This window comes from Schistocerca nitens, chromosome 2, assembly GCF_023898315.1.
Source record: "Schistocerca nitens isolate TAMUIC-IGC-003100 chromosome 2, iqSchNite1.1, whole genome shotgun sequence".
In the NCBI taxonomy this organism is placed as follows: domain Eukaryota; kingdom Metazoa; phylum Arthropoda; class Insecta; order Orthoptera; family Acrididae; genus Schistocerca; species Schistocerca nitens.
Window position 1 is genome coordinate 1074183111 of NC_064615.1, and position 17141 is coordinate 1074200251.

Sequence of the window (17141 nt, forward strand, 5' to 3'; positions counted from 1 at the left end):
TGATAACAGCGTCGTTCTGCGCCTCAAAAACTAATGATAATTGTTATTATCACGACCATTACGGTCGTACGCAGACAGATAGCCGACCTTACATGTCTGGGCATATAGACCTTCTTTCCGCGAAACATTAATGCGACAGTTTACAGAACGTGCGGTTGCAACGATAGCTTAATGCTACTGTCGTTAATCAAACGGATTTTCGTTGTAGGTACGCGTTGATTGGAGCTTACTTGGGTGGGTACCGACTACGCGCGGCAAGATTTACACTTTGCCCAACTACGCGACCGCAGGTTCAGTATTACCTCAAAAAACAGGTCGAATGCGCAAGACTGTTTTGTTTACTATGTGGTAATGTTTGCAAAAATGGTTCAGATGGCTCTGAGCACTACGGGACTTAACTGCAGTGGTCATCGGTCCCCTAGAACTTAGAACTACTTATACCTAACTAACCTAAGGACATCACACACATCCATGCCCGAAGCAGGATTCGAACCTGCGACCGTAGCGGTCGCGCGGTTCCAGGCTGTAGCGCCTAGAACCGCTCGGCCACTTCGGCCGGCGCAAATGTTTGCAATGAACTGTTCTTTTTTATTAATCACTTTCTCTGAGAACTGCGCTGTGTATGCCAGTATGTGACTAGTAAGTTGGAATTGGATTGTAAAGTTTCGGTGGCGCATATGACAAGTGAAAGAGGGCATTAGTTGATCAGTCTTCGAAGAAATAAATTTCGGAAAGGTAAACACACTGTGGAGTAGTATGGAGGTGCACAGCAAAAGCCTGTAAATCGCGTGTTTATTTAAAACGTATTTCAATCCACATTCTGTTTACTAATGAAGTCAGAACAATGAAGCCAGTCATAACTTAGACAGTTTATAATAGTGTATTACTAAATTATGAGACCTTTATAATTAATTCTTAAAGAAGTTGCCTCCAATTAACTATTTCCAGTCAGGTTGTTACTGACATTATATATATATATATATATATATATATATATATATATATATATATATATATATATATATATATATATATATATAATTTGTCGGACCAGGACCAGAAGCTCCATTTTCCGCCATTACGAAAAACGTTAAATGAAGTTTACAGTATTTTGCTGGAAATGAATATTCAAAGTGTAAGAAAAGAAATTGCGCTTCCCCTCAACGACTCCAGCTCTAAATCCTGTGCCTCTCAACTGATAGTAATTTACCACTGCTTTTTGGCAGTGACAAAATTTTTGTTGACAGTACGTTAGACAACCGCTGCAAATGTTTTTGAGTCATTTACAATTCATGTTTCAAACAATGGTCAGTACATCCCCCGTTTGTACCGGTCCCTTGTCCGTTCGAAACTATAGGTGCTTTTTTTTATGCGTCTGCACGCCCATCCCCCTTATGCCATCTCAACACTATCCACCATCATGGCATCCGTTTGGCCACGTGTGCCTTTTACACCAGCCCAGTTGAGAGTCTGTATGCTGAAGCTGCTGAACTACCACTGTCCTACCGCCGTGACCTCCTCAGCAGGTATGCATGCCGTTTGTCTGCCATGCGTGGCCACCCCTACTATGCCTCCTTCGGTGATTCCTTTGATCGTCAGTACGGGGCTCGTCACTCTCCTTTGTTACCCCCTGGAGTCCGCTTTCGCCACTTCCTTTGGCGACTTAACTTAACTCTACCTGCAACTTTCCCAGTGAGTGTGAACCCTTTACCACCTTGGCTTCGTGAAGCGGCCTGAGTTAACCTTGGCCTTCATTCGTTTCCTAAGGACACTACTGTAGCCTCGACCTATCGCCTCCAGTTTCACGACCTTCGCATGAAACTTCGCATTAGTACCTTTGTCTACACTGATGCCTCTCGGACTACCCGTAGCGTCGGGTGTGACTTCGCCATTGGCCCCCGTGTCTTTCGATATCGGCTTCTGTCACACTCCTGAGTATTTACAGCCGAGCTCTCCACCTTGTATCAGGCCACGGAGTACATGCGGCGCCACAGCCCTTTCCAATTGGTCGGACTCACTCAGTGCCCTCCAAAGTCTATATGCGCCGTACACTGCCCATCCCTTATCGCAGCGGGTCCAGGAAAACTGTCAACTGCTCACTCTTGATGGAGCCAGTGTGATGTTTCTGTGGGTCGTGTCGGTCTGCCAGGAAACGAGGCTACTCACGCTGCTGCCAAGGCTGCAGTCCTCGTACCTCAGCCCGCCAGTTCCTATATTCCCTCCGATGATCTCTGCGTTGCCGTCTGTTAGGAGGTGGTTTCCCTTTGGCATCGCCAGCCATCATCACGGGAATAAACTTAGGCTTATTCAGCCTCTCCCAGCGCCTTGGACGACCTCTTCTCGGCCCTCCCGCCGGGAGGGGATTATTTTAACTCTGCTGCATATTGGGAACTGCCTTTTTAGCCATCGTCATTTGCTAAGTGGTGCTACCCTACCACCTTGTACACATTGCGCCCAAATTTTAACCGTCCGCCACTTCCTGCTGAAATGTCTTTTACAATTTACGTTCCAGCATGGGTTTGCCGTCTGATTTATCAGCAGTTTTGGCGAACGACGCGCGGACTGTCGACCGCGTTGTACCTTTTATTCGCCGAAGCAATATGGCGAAAGCCATTTAATTTTTAGTTTTGGACCTTCATTTCTGAATTGTGTTTTTAGCTCTTTTTCAACGTGCCTGTTTTTAGCTGTCGCCTAATCTGTCCATTGGGACTGACGTATAGTCATTTAACTCCTCTCTGTGTTCGTGTTCTATAGTTTTAACGTGGGCGCGTTTGACCGCAGTTGTTTTGTGCGCTCCAAAACAAAACAAAACGCCCAGACACGCGGGTTGGCTACCGCTCGGTGCGCGGTCGTACGGTCGCGTCTGTTCCCGCAGCACAGTTATCGTGCGGCTTAGTTGTAAAATTGAGTCGTGGTTAAGGCGTTAGGAATGCGTCTGTGTAAGCGCGTGTGAAGTGGGATCCCATGTTGGAATGTACTGCAAGTCCGAGGCACACATCGCGACATTGTTGTACTGAGTGCGGATGCAGACGGGATTGCAACAGCGGCAACTGAGGCGGCTTAGTGCGCAGTGCAATACGCCGCCGCACAGTTTAAGTGCGAAATAATGTAGCCGCCTGTGGTAAGGCTGCGCTGCTTGTGGAATACAATACGCAACGGACAACTATCCGCGTTCCTGACTGATGACGTACGCTGCCGCTCCAGACAGGCAGGTAAAGAAACCTACCTGTAGCAGGGCTCGGCATTTATGAGAATAAAGGCTCAAGTTCGTGCTTCTCCCAATCCTACCCCACTACATACGACAGTAGTGACTAGTTTCTGGCAACCACACGTCTTGCACCAGTGTGCTATGTACGGGTTGTTCAAAAAGTCTCTCCGCAGTACCGTATGATCGTTAGCCACGTGTGCCGTATGCCGAAGTGAATATACCGAAATGAAACTCAGTGAAACACAAGCCATTGATTTATTGAGTATTCATTTTTACTTAAAAACCTTCACATTAAATATTGAAAATGTCCCACCTTTTGTTGAGTACACAATTCAATTCGTCTAAACATGTTTCGAAACACAAGCTGTAACATTTCTTCTGTAACAGAAAGCAGTGGAAGTGGATATCGCAGTTTTCAATTCATCGATAGATTCTACATCTACATATATACTCCGCGAGCCACCTTACGGTGTGTGGCGGAGGGTACTTATTGTACCACTATCTGATCCCCCCTTCCCTGTTCCATTCACGAATTGTGCGTGGGAAGAACGACTGCTTGTAAGTCTCCGTATTTGCTCTAATTTCTCGGATCTTTTCGTTGTGATCATTACGCGAGATATATGTGGGCGGTAGTAATATGTTGCCCATCTCTTCCCGGAATGCGCTCTCTCGTAATTTCGATAATAAACCTCTCCGTATTGCGTAACGCCTTTCTTGAAGTGTCCGCCACTGGAGCTTGTTCAGCATCTCCGTAACGCTCTCGCGCTGACTAAATGTCCCCATGACGAATCGCGCTGCTTTTCGCTGGATCATGTCTATCTCTTCTATTAATCCAACCTGGTAAGGGTCCCATACTGATGAGCAATACTCAAGAATCGGACGAACAAGCGTTTTGTAAGCTACTTCTTTCGTCGATGAGTCACATTTTCTTAGAATTCTTCCTATGAATCTCAACCTGGCGCCTGCTTTTCCCACTATTTGTTTTATGTGATCATTCCACTTCAGATCGCTCCGGATAGTAACTCCTAAGTATTTTACGGTCGTTACCGCTTCCAATGATTTACCACCTATGGCATAATCGTACTGGAATGGATTTCTGCCCCAATGTATGCGCATTATATTACATTTATCTACGTTTAGGGAAAGCTGCCAGCTGTCGCACCATTCATTAATCCTCTGCAGGTCTTCCTGGAGTACGTACGAGTCTTCTGATGTTGCTACTTTCTTGTAGACAACCGTGTCATCTGCAAATAGCCTCACGGAGCTACCGATGTTGTCAACTAAGTCATTTATGTATATTGTAAACAATAAAGGTCCTATCACGCTTCCTTGCGGTACTCCCGAAATTACCTCTACATCTGCAGATTTTGAACCGTTAAGAATGACATGTTGTGTTCTTTCTTCTAGGAAATCCTGAATCCAATCACAAACCTGGTCCGATATTCCGTAAGCTCGTATTTTTTTCACTAAACGTAAGTGCGGAACCGTATCAAATGCCTTCCTGAAGTCCAGGAATACGGCAGCAATCTGCTCGCCAGTGTCTACGGCACTGTGAATTTCTTGGACAAATAGGGCGAGCTGAGTTTCACATGATCTCTGTTTGCGGAATCCATGTTGGTTATGATGAAGGAGATTTGTATTATCTAAGAACGTCATAATACGAGAACATAAAACATGTTCCATTATTCTACAACAGATTGACGTAAGCGAAATAGGCCTATAATTATTCGCATCTGATTTATGACCCTTCTTGAAAATGGGAACGACCTGCGCTTTCTTCCAGTCGCTAGGTACTTTACGTTCTTCCAGAGATCTACGATAAATTGCTGATAGAAAGGGGACAAGTTCTTTAGCATAATCACTGTAGAATCTTAAGGGTATCTCGTCTGGTCCGGATGCTTTTCCGCTACTAAGTGATAGCAGTTGTTTTTCAATTCCGATATCGTTTATTTCAATATTTTCCATTTTGGCGTCCGTGCGACGGCTGAAGTCAGGGACCGTGTTACGATTTTCCGCAGTGAAACAGTTTCGGAACACTGAATTCAGTATTTCTGCCTTTCTTCGGTCGTCCTCTGTTTCGGTGCCATCGTGGTCAACGAGTGACTGAATGGGGGATTTAGATCCGCTTACCGATTTTACATATGACCAAAACTTTTTAGGGTTCTTGTTTAGATTGTTTGCCAATGTTTTATGTTCGAATTCGTTGAATGCTTCTCTCATTGCTCTCTTTACGCTCTTTTTCACTTCGTTCAGCTTTTCCTTATCAGCTATGATTCGACTACTCTTAAACCTATGATGAAGCTTTCTTTGTTTCCGTAGTACCTTTCGTACATGATTGTTATACCACGGTGGATCTTTCCCCTCGCTTTGGACCTTAGTCGGTACGAACTTATCGAAGGCGTACTGGACGATGTTTCTGAATTTTTTCCATTTTTGTTCCACATCCTCTTCCTCAGAAATGAACGTTTGATGGTGGTCACTCAGATATTCTGCGATTTGTGCCCTATCACTCTTGTTAAGCAAATATATTTTCCTTCCTTCCTTTCTTGGCATTTGTTATTACACTTGTAGTCATTGATGCAACCACTGACTTATGATCACTGATACCCTCTTCTACATTCACGGTCTATTTGTTGCTATGAGGTCTAAAACGTTAGCTTCACGAGTTGGTTCTCTAACTATCTGCTCGAAGTAATTCTCGGACAAGGCAGTCAGGATAATGTCACAAGAGTCTCTGTCCCTGGCTCCAGTTCTGATTGTGTGACTATCCCATTCTATACCTGGTAGATTTAAGTCTCCCCCTATTACAATAGTATGATCACGAAACTTCTTCACGACGTTCTGCAGGTTCTCTCTGAGGCGCTCAACTACTACGGTTGCTGATGCAGGTGGTCTATAGAAGCATCCGACTATCATATCTGACCCACCTTTGATACTTAACCCAGATTATTTCACATTCGCATTCGCTAATAACTTCACTGGATATTATTGAATTCTTTACTGCTATAAATACTCCTCCACCATTGGCGTTTATCCTATCCTTGCGGTATATATTCCATTCTGTGTCTAGGATTTCGTTACTGTTCACTTCCGGTTTTAACCAACTTTCCGTTCCTAATACTATATGCGCACTATTTCCTTCAATAAGAGATACTAATTCAGGAACCTTGCCCTGGATACTGGTTTTTATAGACAGTTGCTTTCGCTGGACCCCAGAAGAAAACGTTCTATGGTGTTAAGTCAGGCGATCGTGGACGCCAAAGTCCCTGTGAAATTATGCGATCACCAAAAACATCAGGAAGCAGTGACAATGAAACACGAGCTGTATGCGCGGTTGCACCATCTTGTTGAAAATAACCGTTCAGTATTTCACTTAACACAAGTTCTCCTATGAATGGGTACAGAGTATTACTGCAGTATCGTTGTGCGTTTATTGTATCGTTGAAACACCCAGGCGGGCGAACAATCATACGGCACGCGCAGCTAACAATCATACGGCACTGCGGAGAGACTTTTTGAACACCCTGTAGTTTGTTAGGATAAGCGGCCTAGTTGTGACAGTGTGTGTCCCATGATTTTAAACTTGCGGTGCCGGTATGTAAATTTCTCGCCATTCTAACCTTAAAAGACGTGAAGTTTGAATTTTCCCGCCACATAAAACTGAAAAGTGAGCGTTTAGTTTTCTATTTATCATAAATGGGGTGAGTTAAATTGTGACATTAGAGGAAGAATTGTTTAAACTTTGGACAGCTGGAGTAGCAACATTTTTAAACTTACGGTTTGTAGGCTCCTAATTTTCAAGTTAAACTGATGATTTCACATCAGTAGGACAATGCCCTGTCTTCAACTATTTGAATTTCCCGTCAGTTGACATGTAGGACAAGTATCTTAATTCTACAGTAACGTCATAGGGCTTTGGGGGAAAGCCCAGACAATTTTGAATTTCCAAATTTTTTTGAATTTGCTGCAATTTTATAAATACGGCAATTGGGTTGTCAGAGGGGTGGGGGAAGGTGAAATAATACACTTCGTTCCAGAACAATAGAGGGGAGAATAATATAGTTTGTTGCAGAACAATAGAGGGAGTGGCGACATGGAAAACTATAGCATTTTTTTCATTATCAACAGTTTGCATTAGAGAACAATACTCCTTTGTTGAAGAACAATAGAGCGGTCCAGGGAGAAGTGCTAGCGGCATCTGTGCCACAACTGTCCTCGTCATACTGCTTGTACGTACATTCCTATCTTTGTGACTAGTTTCGGGGTGGCAGCCCCTTTCTCAGGTGCTCATTCTTGTAATCAGGCAAATTGTCAAGTGGAGTCGTTTGTGGCCAGCGACGATGCGTTCCAGTTTGTCAGTTTGACTGATGACATGGATGAGCGCTTTGAGAACGAGGCTGCGACCTAGCAACTAGTCGGGAAGATAGGAATATAAACACACAATAAAAACATCTCGTGTTTATAGACTCAAACGAGTTTTGCCCTTTCTTTATATGTGCAAGGCATATTCAGTGGATTTCATCTGTAGTTGTAGTTCCTTTATATATAGCAGTTACAGATTCGAAACACGTCAGACCACGATTTAAATGTGTATGTAATGTTGGTGTTTAGTTTGTCCTGTCGTAATTTGCGTTTCTTCTCATCTGTCTGCAGATTAGACTGCAACACACCCAGTTACGAAAAATCGGTACATATTGATGGCAAGCTCTTGTTCCAGTTTCCATACCTTGTCATATCAGAAGTGAAATGTTTCTCAGCATTTAACTCACAAAATTTGAAATGTAGAAACTGAATTTACATAATTTCGACAAATTAGTTTAAACGAATAAGAAAAATTTGTGGGAAAATACGAAAATATTAAATGAGATTTTCGCGTCCCCATTCAAGATCCATACGGGATAATTTTAATTCTAAAGTATGGGAAATGCCTCAGTAAGAGCCAATTGGCAGCCGTGGCAAAACATACGAGTGGCGGCACGTTTTCGTCAGTGGCGGCACGTTTTCGTCAGTGGCGGCACGTTTTCGTCAGTGGCGGCACGTTTTCGTCAGTGGCGGCACGTTTTCGTCAGTGGCGGCACGTTTTCGTCAGTGGCGGCACGTTTTCGTCAGTGGCGGCACGTTTTCGTCAGTGGCGGCACGTTTTCGTCAGTGGCGGCACGTTTTCGTCAGTGGCGACACGTTTTCGTCAGTGGCGACACGTTTCTTAGCCTCGTGGGATACTCGTCACTTCTCAGTAAGGAACACCCGAGATTCGCAACAGCCCTACTACATGGTAGTGTGCGGTGACCCTCCGGCGAGCAGGCCTGGCGTCGCAGTATCGTGGCGCCGCTGCGCGCCCACCTGGGTCGGGTTTATTTTAATGGAGTGATTCCTCGTGACCGCCGGCGCGTTCTTGGGCGGCGCCCAGGTTGGCAGCGCGCGCCCGCTTCTTGTCTCATTTCGGCAGCTCAGTTTGACGGCCGCCCGCACACCCGCTGTCACGCCGCGCCCGCCAGCCAGGCGAGCTCAGCTGCTCTCGCGAATACGACGTCCCCGTCCGCGGAAACTCCTGCATGGTCTACTGCTGCAGGCGCCCTCCGCAGCTTTCCACAGGGGTCGCACCAAGGTACTGATATCACCCGGGCGTGTTGTGCGCTGCCTTCTAGACAGTCTCCAATCCCCCGCCCCCTCCTCCTTACTGGCATTCACTGCATGATGTCACTAAATTATTAATTACTGCAATAAAGGCTTGGCGACCGGTGTCCAGTTGAAATTACCAGAATTACAAGCTGTGCACGATGTCTGTCTACTAACGTTTCGTCACCGACGGGAGACATTTTCACAAACAAATGGCTGCTGTATGGAAAGCTGAAGGGGCACCGAATTCGTCTGAAGGTGGCTCCACAGAAGGCGACGAAACATTATAAGATAGTTAATACATCGTCCACGGCCCCTCACCCCCAAATCGTTCTTGTTCTTGGTGTGTTGTTGATCAGTCCGAATTCTGGTTTGATGCACCTTTACTGTATCTTGTGCAAAACTCATCTCTGAATGACTAGTGCGACCTACATCCAATTGAAGCTGCATAGAATAGTCATATCTACTGTAGATCACCCTGTACAATTCTCCCCCCCCCCCCCATCACACACACACACACACACACACACACACACACACACACACACACACACACACACTTCCCTCTATTACCAAACTGACTATTCCTCGATGCCTTCGGATGTGTCCTGCCAACCGATCACTTTTTTTGGACAAGTTGTTCCACATATTTCTTTTTTCTCCATTTCGATTCAGTGGAATCTCAACAGTCACCCGAGCCACAATTTTCTTATCTCCCTACTCGATTTAGTACCACCTAATTACTACCCGCGTGATCTTCAGCACTCTTTTGTACCATCACAATTGCAAACTTTCTGTTCTGTTGTTGTCTGAACTGTTGATGGTTCAAATGGCTCTGAGCACTATGGGATTTAACTTCTGAGGTCATCAGTCTCCTAGAACTACTTAAACCTAACTAACCTAAGGACATCACACACATCCATGCCCGAGGCAGGATTCGAACGTGCGACCGTAGCGGTCGCGCGGTTCCAGACTGTAGCGCCTAGAACCGCTCGGCCACACCGGCCGGCTAACTGTTGATGTCCATGTTTCATTTCCGTAGAAGACTACACTAAATACAAATATCTTCAGAAACGACTTACTGGTATTTGAAATTTATTTATAAAAATCTTTTTTTTTTTTTCTAGTAACACAGCGTGCATGAAAAAGAATCTTTCCTTCGACTTAACATAGCAAAGTATCTATTAGTCGATGAATAATGCAACCTACCACAAACACTTCTAAAAATGTTTTATTTCAATCCCATAACCGGTTTCGGGCAACAATGCACATCTTGAGATGGCTGACATTTTCAGTTACATAGTTGTTTTGATCAACAGCATGTCATCTCTACACTGAGCAACAATATTTGCATACTCAGTGCCACTTTATAAGTGTCATTAATCAAACACGGTAAACTGCTAGCATTTATTTAGATATAAGGTGAAATACCTTTATACACTTAGGTGTTCCAATGGGTAGCAAGTAATTTTGTTGTGGTTTCTTTATGATTGTCAAAGGTATACGCTGTTGCACTCCGAACAATGCACACATTGTAAATAATCACTGTGCCGCATTTCATAATATTATTGACAGAGCATCACACATGTGCTTTGCACTAGATGTTTTGTTTACAATGCAAAGAGGATCCATTAAGCAATGATATGGAGATACCATTCGTTACTATTGAGAAAAGATGTAAACTAAACGAAGACGATGTTGGGATGTTCAAAATGTAACATGTTAATAGGAAAATGTTCGCACTCTAAGAGTGAACTACTTAGTAATCCTAGAACACTACAGGAGGGGACAATGTTACTGCTGCTAGACCACGGTAAAGGTTACTATTCCACATTTTATTCAAAGGTAGTCACAATTTATAGATCACGGATTAATTACAATTATTAGATCTACAGTGTTATATTACATGCCAAATTAAGTACAAAATCATTTTGCAGTGATTCGCGTGTAATTTCCAGTGTTCGTTTTACTGTCCCGTGCTGCGTTTTCAATAGATTGCAGTAGACTTTTTGAGTCTTTGTCAGCGGGTTCTGCAGCGCCGCATGACGTGCGTTACACGTGAACTGCAGTAATGTTCTCTCAGCCACTTTGTTGTTCTCTCACCTTACGCTCCTGGTACAGCGAGATTGTGCATCAGTGTTAAGTATTTGACTGCATGGTATGTGAAGGCTTCTTGGAAGTTGTCCACTTGGCGCAGCTGTAATGCCAAGTGTCGCGTTTGTTGTGCTACGTCGCTTCGGCACAGATGTTGACATGTGCACTCCTAGATCACTGGCAGTGTCGCAACAACCGATTGCTTGCCGATGTCTTTTTGTGCTCTTCGAAATTCGACAACGCAGTTCTGAATTGGGGCTATAAATATGCGGCAGTTGAAGCCTCGGGGTCTTTATTTACAATTGTTGTGGATTTCAGTGATAGTCTATAGCAAGACAGCCAAGAGTTTTCATCCCAATAGTGCTGTCTGATGCTTACTGTTAAGGAAAACAAAAATCCCTTCCCTTTTTACTCTTGGTTTGACTTTACTTTTTACCATTAATTTTTGAAAAATTCCATTTCCAAGTTAACAAGTAGACAGCTGTTGAGAAATTAATTCAGGGATTTAAAAAAATACTAGAAAAGTATGTTGTGTAATGTTAACATTTACAATATACTGCTTTTCGTCGTACTTCATTATTTTTTTCCCCCTTCAGTTGAAAGTGAGTATTCACCGATAAGATGTGAGCATCAAATAGATAAGCTTATCTGGCCCGTGCCGCTGTCATCGATCGCCCTTTGAGTGCTTGGCGATTAGTCCATTAGTACTCCTTTCTGCAGAACTGGGAACAGTGTTTTATTTACATGGTTTTTGCACTTCTTAAGAGTAGATAAATGACGCAATCCTTTGATAAACTAAGGTGCATGCTAAAGGGAACGTTGCCGTTCCATGCTTTCGTTGCTTACGTCGTCATAGTTGTCGCTAAACGCAAACGATTTAGCTGCCACGTTCTAACTGAGGAGGCACTGCTAATGGTCAGTGACCTGACTGATACTTGAAACCTTACCCTGGCATACCCTGTTGTGAGTGAGTGAGTGAGTGAGTGAGTGAGTGAGTGAGTGAGTGAGTGAGTGTCTGATGGTGGCGAAGTAGGGGAGATAGCGCCACAGAGATGATATGTGGATTGGAGTGGCAATCATTAAAACAAAGGCGTTTTTTTTTTTTTTTTTTTTGCGGCGGGATCTTCTCATGAAATTTCAATCACCAATATTCTCCTCCGATTGCGAAAATATTCTGTTGGCACCCACCTACATAGGGAGAAATGATTATCACGATAAAATAAGAGAAATCAGGGCTCGCACAGAAAAATATAAGTGCTAGTTTTTCCCGCGTCCCGTTTGAGAGTGGAACGGTAGAGAGACAGCATGAAGGTGGTTCATTGAACCCTCTGCCAGGCACTTTATTGTAAATAGCAGAGTAATCACGTAGATGTAGAAGTAGTGTTGGACCCGAGACTCGAATTCAGCGTTAAAGAGTAGGGTCGTTCACCCTTTTGTGTCAGAGCAATATAAAGCATTTAATTTGAAATTTTTTTCCCAAAATTTACCAGCATTATAAGCAACGAGTACAAGAAAAAATAACCAAAAAGTAAATCGTTTTATAAAACATTTTCTGATCCCTTGCCGCATCAGTTCAGGGTAAAACCTCGAGCTTTCGGCGATTACCTCCATCGCCTTCGTCAGGAACAACTGACTGTCAAAACTGCCTCTGCGGCGGCGGCCTTATATAGCCCACAGTCTGTTTCTGATTGATCGATAATTACGTAATGTTGTCGCAGATGGTGTTAACGTTTGCGCTGGTGGTGCCACCGCTCCCACCGTAGCGTAAACATTGCGACGAATATCTCTGGCTCTTCTCTGCATCTGGAAGTCACTTCCATACATCGCGAAGATTATATCCGCTGTCACGGTTGACGATTTTCTCTCACATTCTTATTTCCACAGCCTGTTTCATTAGTGTGTTCCAGTAGCTGGAGCCGGGGACAAAAGTTTTGTTTCGTCAAACAGTATTTTATTTGTTTGTGAGGCTGTGCTCAGCAACCGAGGTTTTCTCCAGTTCTCGATTTTTAATATTATGTTGTTCTGCATAGCGATTGGAAACGGTGCGAATGGATTGACCGGTATAATTGCTTCCGCACCCACAAGGGACGTCATAAATCCCAGGGATCCTGACGCTGAGACTGTCCTTAACAGGGCGTACCATCGCCTTTATCATCTTATCCGTCGTTTAAAAGTTGTGGTTTCACTTGGGAATCACTACGTCATACTCTTTACAGACACCCGACATTTCAAGAGATATTTTTGAAAGCAATTCCGCAATTTTCCTAGATCCAGTCGCACACATCGAAAATTCCATGAACGTATGTGTAAAACAAATTATGGTCCTAAGTAACAATCAATAATGGGCTTAAAATTTAATAAATTTATATCGCTGTTCCAGAAGTTTCATTTCGGAACCACCCATGACAGTAGTTGTACAAACTCAAAATTACGTTACAGTAACATCACATATACTTAATTTCAGTGTCAGTGATCTCAATGTGATTCAGTATCATGAATTTGATGAAAACCACGTGTCACCGTCTCCTACAATCATGAAGCACAATCTCCGCGTCGACTGTTGCTTTGAAAGCTGTGATTGGCCGCTACAATGTACTACATTCGTAGAAATACCTGATTGTACCACTAGGTGTGTCTGTCTTGCAAAAGAAAATAATTTAAAAAATAATAAACTGAGGTATCGGATAGAAACCAGTGCTACTCAAAGGGTAACTAGCAGTAGAAGCGATTAACTAATTTTCAGGTCTAGCTGCAATAGGATGCCTGAGTATTCGTCAAACTAGCAGCGTACGCGTGCAATCCTAAGCACATTGCTGTTAACACCCTAAGCTACAACCATGTGTGAGACCGGTGATCCGGTGTTCGGGTCAAATGTGATCATCGTGGGCCTGGTCTGCGGTACGTCGGTCGGGCGCAGTTTAAACGGCATGGGCCTGACACGATTCAGTATTAAACTTTACAAATTTTTTGAGTCAGATATAAGTTACTGCTATGACTTTAAAGTATATGCAGGCTGTGATAAGATGACTTGTGATGATAAAGCCTCCAAAAGTGTTGTGAAAGAGCTGTCGCAATCGGTATCACACAGAGGACGCTTTATGTGCCTAGATAATTGGTACTCTTCACCAAAAATATCCGTTCTCATTGGCGCAGTATGTGCGATAGAAAGAATATGCGAAGAGATTAATTAAAATTAAAGAGTGGGGGAGGGGGAGTGCAGAATGAGGAATATCCGCTTTAATATGCAAGGCGTTCATATTATGACGATTAAACATGAAACAGTAAAAAGTATTAGACAAGAAACCAGTCGTACTTAGAAACAGAGTTGTATTATTGACTAAAACAAGGGATTGGAGTGGCCAGACCAAGTACTAGTGTGCTTCCCAAAGATGAGAAAATATGTGAAAGGATGAAGAAAAAATTATTTTATGTGTTAGCTATCGTACGTTTTGTGCAACAAAATAAAGAAAAACAGTTAAGTTGGTTTTTGTTGTTGCTGTCTTCAGTCCAGAGACTGGTTTGATGCAGCTCTCCATGCTACTCTATCCTGTGCAAGCTTCATCTCCCAGTACCTACTGCAACACACATCCTTCTGAATCTGCTTAGTGTATTCATCTCTTGGTCTCCCTCCACAATTTTTACCCTCCACGCTGCCCTGTAATACTAAATTGGTGATCCCTTGATGCTTCAGAACATGTCGCACCAACCGATCCCTTCTTCTAGTCAAGTTGTACCACAAATTTCTCTTCTCCCTAGTCCTACTCAGTACCTTCTCATTAGTGATGTGGTCTACCCATCCATTCTTCTGTAGCATCACATTTCGAAACCTTCTATTCTCTTCTTGTGCAAACTATTTATCGTCCATGTTTCACTTCCATACATGGCTACACTCCATACAAATACTTCCAGAAACGACTTCTTGACACTTAAATCTATAGTCGATGTTAACAAATTTCTCTTTTTCAGAAATGCTTTCCTTCCCATTGCCAGTCTACATTTTACATCCTCTCTACTTCGACCATCATCACTTATTTTGCTCCCCAAATAGCAAAACTCATTTATTACTTTAAGTGCCTCATCTCATTATCTAATTCCCCCAGCATCACCCGACATAATTCGGCTACGTTCCATTATCGTCGTTTTGCTTTTGTTTAAGTTGATTGTAGGACTGAAATAGCCATACCATTGCTGAAGAATATACTAAAACCCTATTATAAAGGACGTAAATTTTCCAAAGAGGCTGCACGCGGAACGTTGAGCCCGTTTTACCAAGCACATTGAGCCAACAGCATGAAAATCAAAGCCACCAAGACTGTGTGAAGTTTGCACGAAAAATAAAAAAACGTAATGAAGGAATGTGGGAGTGCAAGAGATGCAAAGGCCCATTACATGTATTCGTATGTTTCGTACGATATCAGATCCTTCAAGCTAATTCATTTGTTTTTTGTAAGAGTGCTGATTACGTGAATTGTAGATGCATTCAGGAATTGCAGATAAATGGTACTGATTTATGTTACATTGTACTGACTGATAATAAATGTTTCGTGGTATTGCTGACAGTTATTACATATGGTTGTAATTATCAAATATCTCACAAAATTAAACCCGTTAGATGTTAAGCACGTACTTGCATTCCGTAATCCCGTGCGCGATTGGTTCAACGTCGGAGCGATTTGTCGAACCGCGGAATGGCTCGAAGGCCGGAAGGTCGTATTTACATTTTGGACCCAAGGCGTTCTCTCTTCAGTGATAGTTCAAGGGGTTATTGTACGTGAAAAGATAGTGAGAAGGGCAGCACTTAATCACCGAAACTATTAAAATGAACATCATGATTTATGTTCATGATGACGTGAATTAATAGGCCACAGCGTGGCAGGAAAACACCACCAGCCAGAAGTCGTTCTGAGACTTTCGGAAGTGCACCACTACACGCTGCGGGTTAGCCGCCTCACTGGGATGTCTGTGCACTTGACGCTTGGTATCATTTCGAGAGGGGCCAGATCGCACCCCGTTGGGCCACGGTACTCGTCTCGAGTCAGCCACTGTTTGTTGTTGTTCGACCCAGTGAAGACGGGTAGTTTTGTATCGATGTAGGCTGTGGCTTCTTGCTAGGTACTAGATTTAAAAACTGTAGCGTGCAGTTCGCTTCGTAACGTTGTATCAAGAATTCAGATAGATTCGCATTCACTACCTTCTAAGCGTCTGAGTGTGTTTGCCAATTAAAGTGCCATGCGTTTAACGGGCGCCAGTGGGAAATAGAAACGACGTTTCAGAGGTCAGTGCTGATTTAACAGCAGCTGCCTACTGAAACAACCAAAATAGTCCATACAAAATAGTCTATGTTTAACGATAAGAAGACGTGCACAACAGTATTAAATTTTTGTGGTGCATGACCGTAGCATGCTGCTTAGGTAGCCTGCACAATGACTACGGCCCTGTAAGTGCTGCCAGTATCGAAGCCCCGTGACAGAGAACAGCCTTTCGCAGTCGGCTGCTGAAAGATGACAATGAAGCACCTGGTAGCTGTCGGGGCTCTTCTGTCGCCATACTAAATATAGCGACTCAAACAAGTGCGGCTCGGCACCTCAACAAGTGCACCGGCGTGCATCCCGCAACAGCAATTGGCAGTTACCGATACTATTGCGGCAGAACACGCAATTCTCCAGAACACCCGGGGTTGAGGGAAAGGGCAGCCACACACGTTTATCCAAGACGGGGTAAGTTTCTAAAATTACAAGTATTATACAACTAATATGGGGAGTTTGACAACGTGTTGTGCCCTTATAACTTAATTTGGCAAAAAATACATAAAATATGTTGTACAACAAACGTTTGTTACCAATTCAGTGTTTTGGAAGGTAAGATTAGTTTCATACCGCAGAGGTAAGCATATTTCATTAGTATCTGCGAAGTTGATTTTTTAATGTTATTAGGACCAATAAGCTACGAAAAAATCTCAGATATTTGCAAAATAATTTTTTTCACTCGTCAGTAAGGTTAGGCTGATACTCAAAATTTAAAAAATCTGAAATAGAAAAAAATCAGATCCACTGAAAAAATTCTATTGGATATTAGCAAAAATAACAGCAAAAAACGCCCCAGTTTGATCTCTCTAAGTGGAGAAATATGAAATAAACATACTGAAAACGCTTAATCAACTAATATACTATCTTTTTTGCTTGCAAGGCTGGTCATGCTAATAGATATATTTCGTTATTTTCAC

At 43.2% G+C, this 17141-nt stretch overlaps 1 protein-coding gene across 2 annotated transcripts in view; it reads left to right on the top strand.

Annotated features, from left to right (window-relative positions):
• LOC126237468 (PRL-1 phosphatase) overlaps positions 1-17141 on the top strand; it is a 673482-nt gene that overhangs the window by 485650 nt on the left and 170691 nt on the right. Inside the window, exon 1 of one of the 2 annotated variants that reach the window (XM_049947611.1) lies at positions 8663-8813. The exons of the other annotated variant lie outside the window; for it this stretch is intronic. The gene's annotated coding sequence lies outside the window, so the exon portion shown is untranslated. Of the gene's footprint in view, positions 1-8662; positions 8814-17141 lie in introns of those variants that run through there. 2 annotated transcript variants of the gene reach the window in all.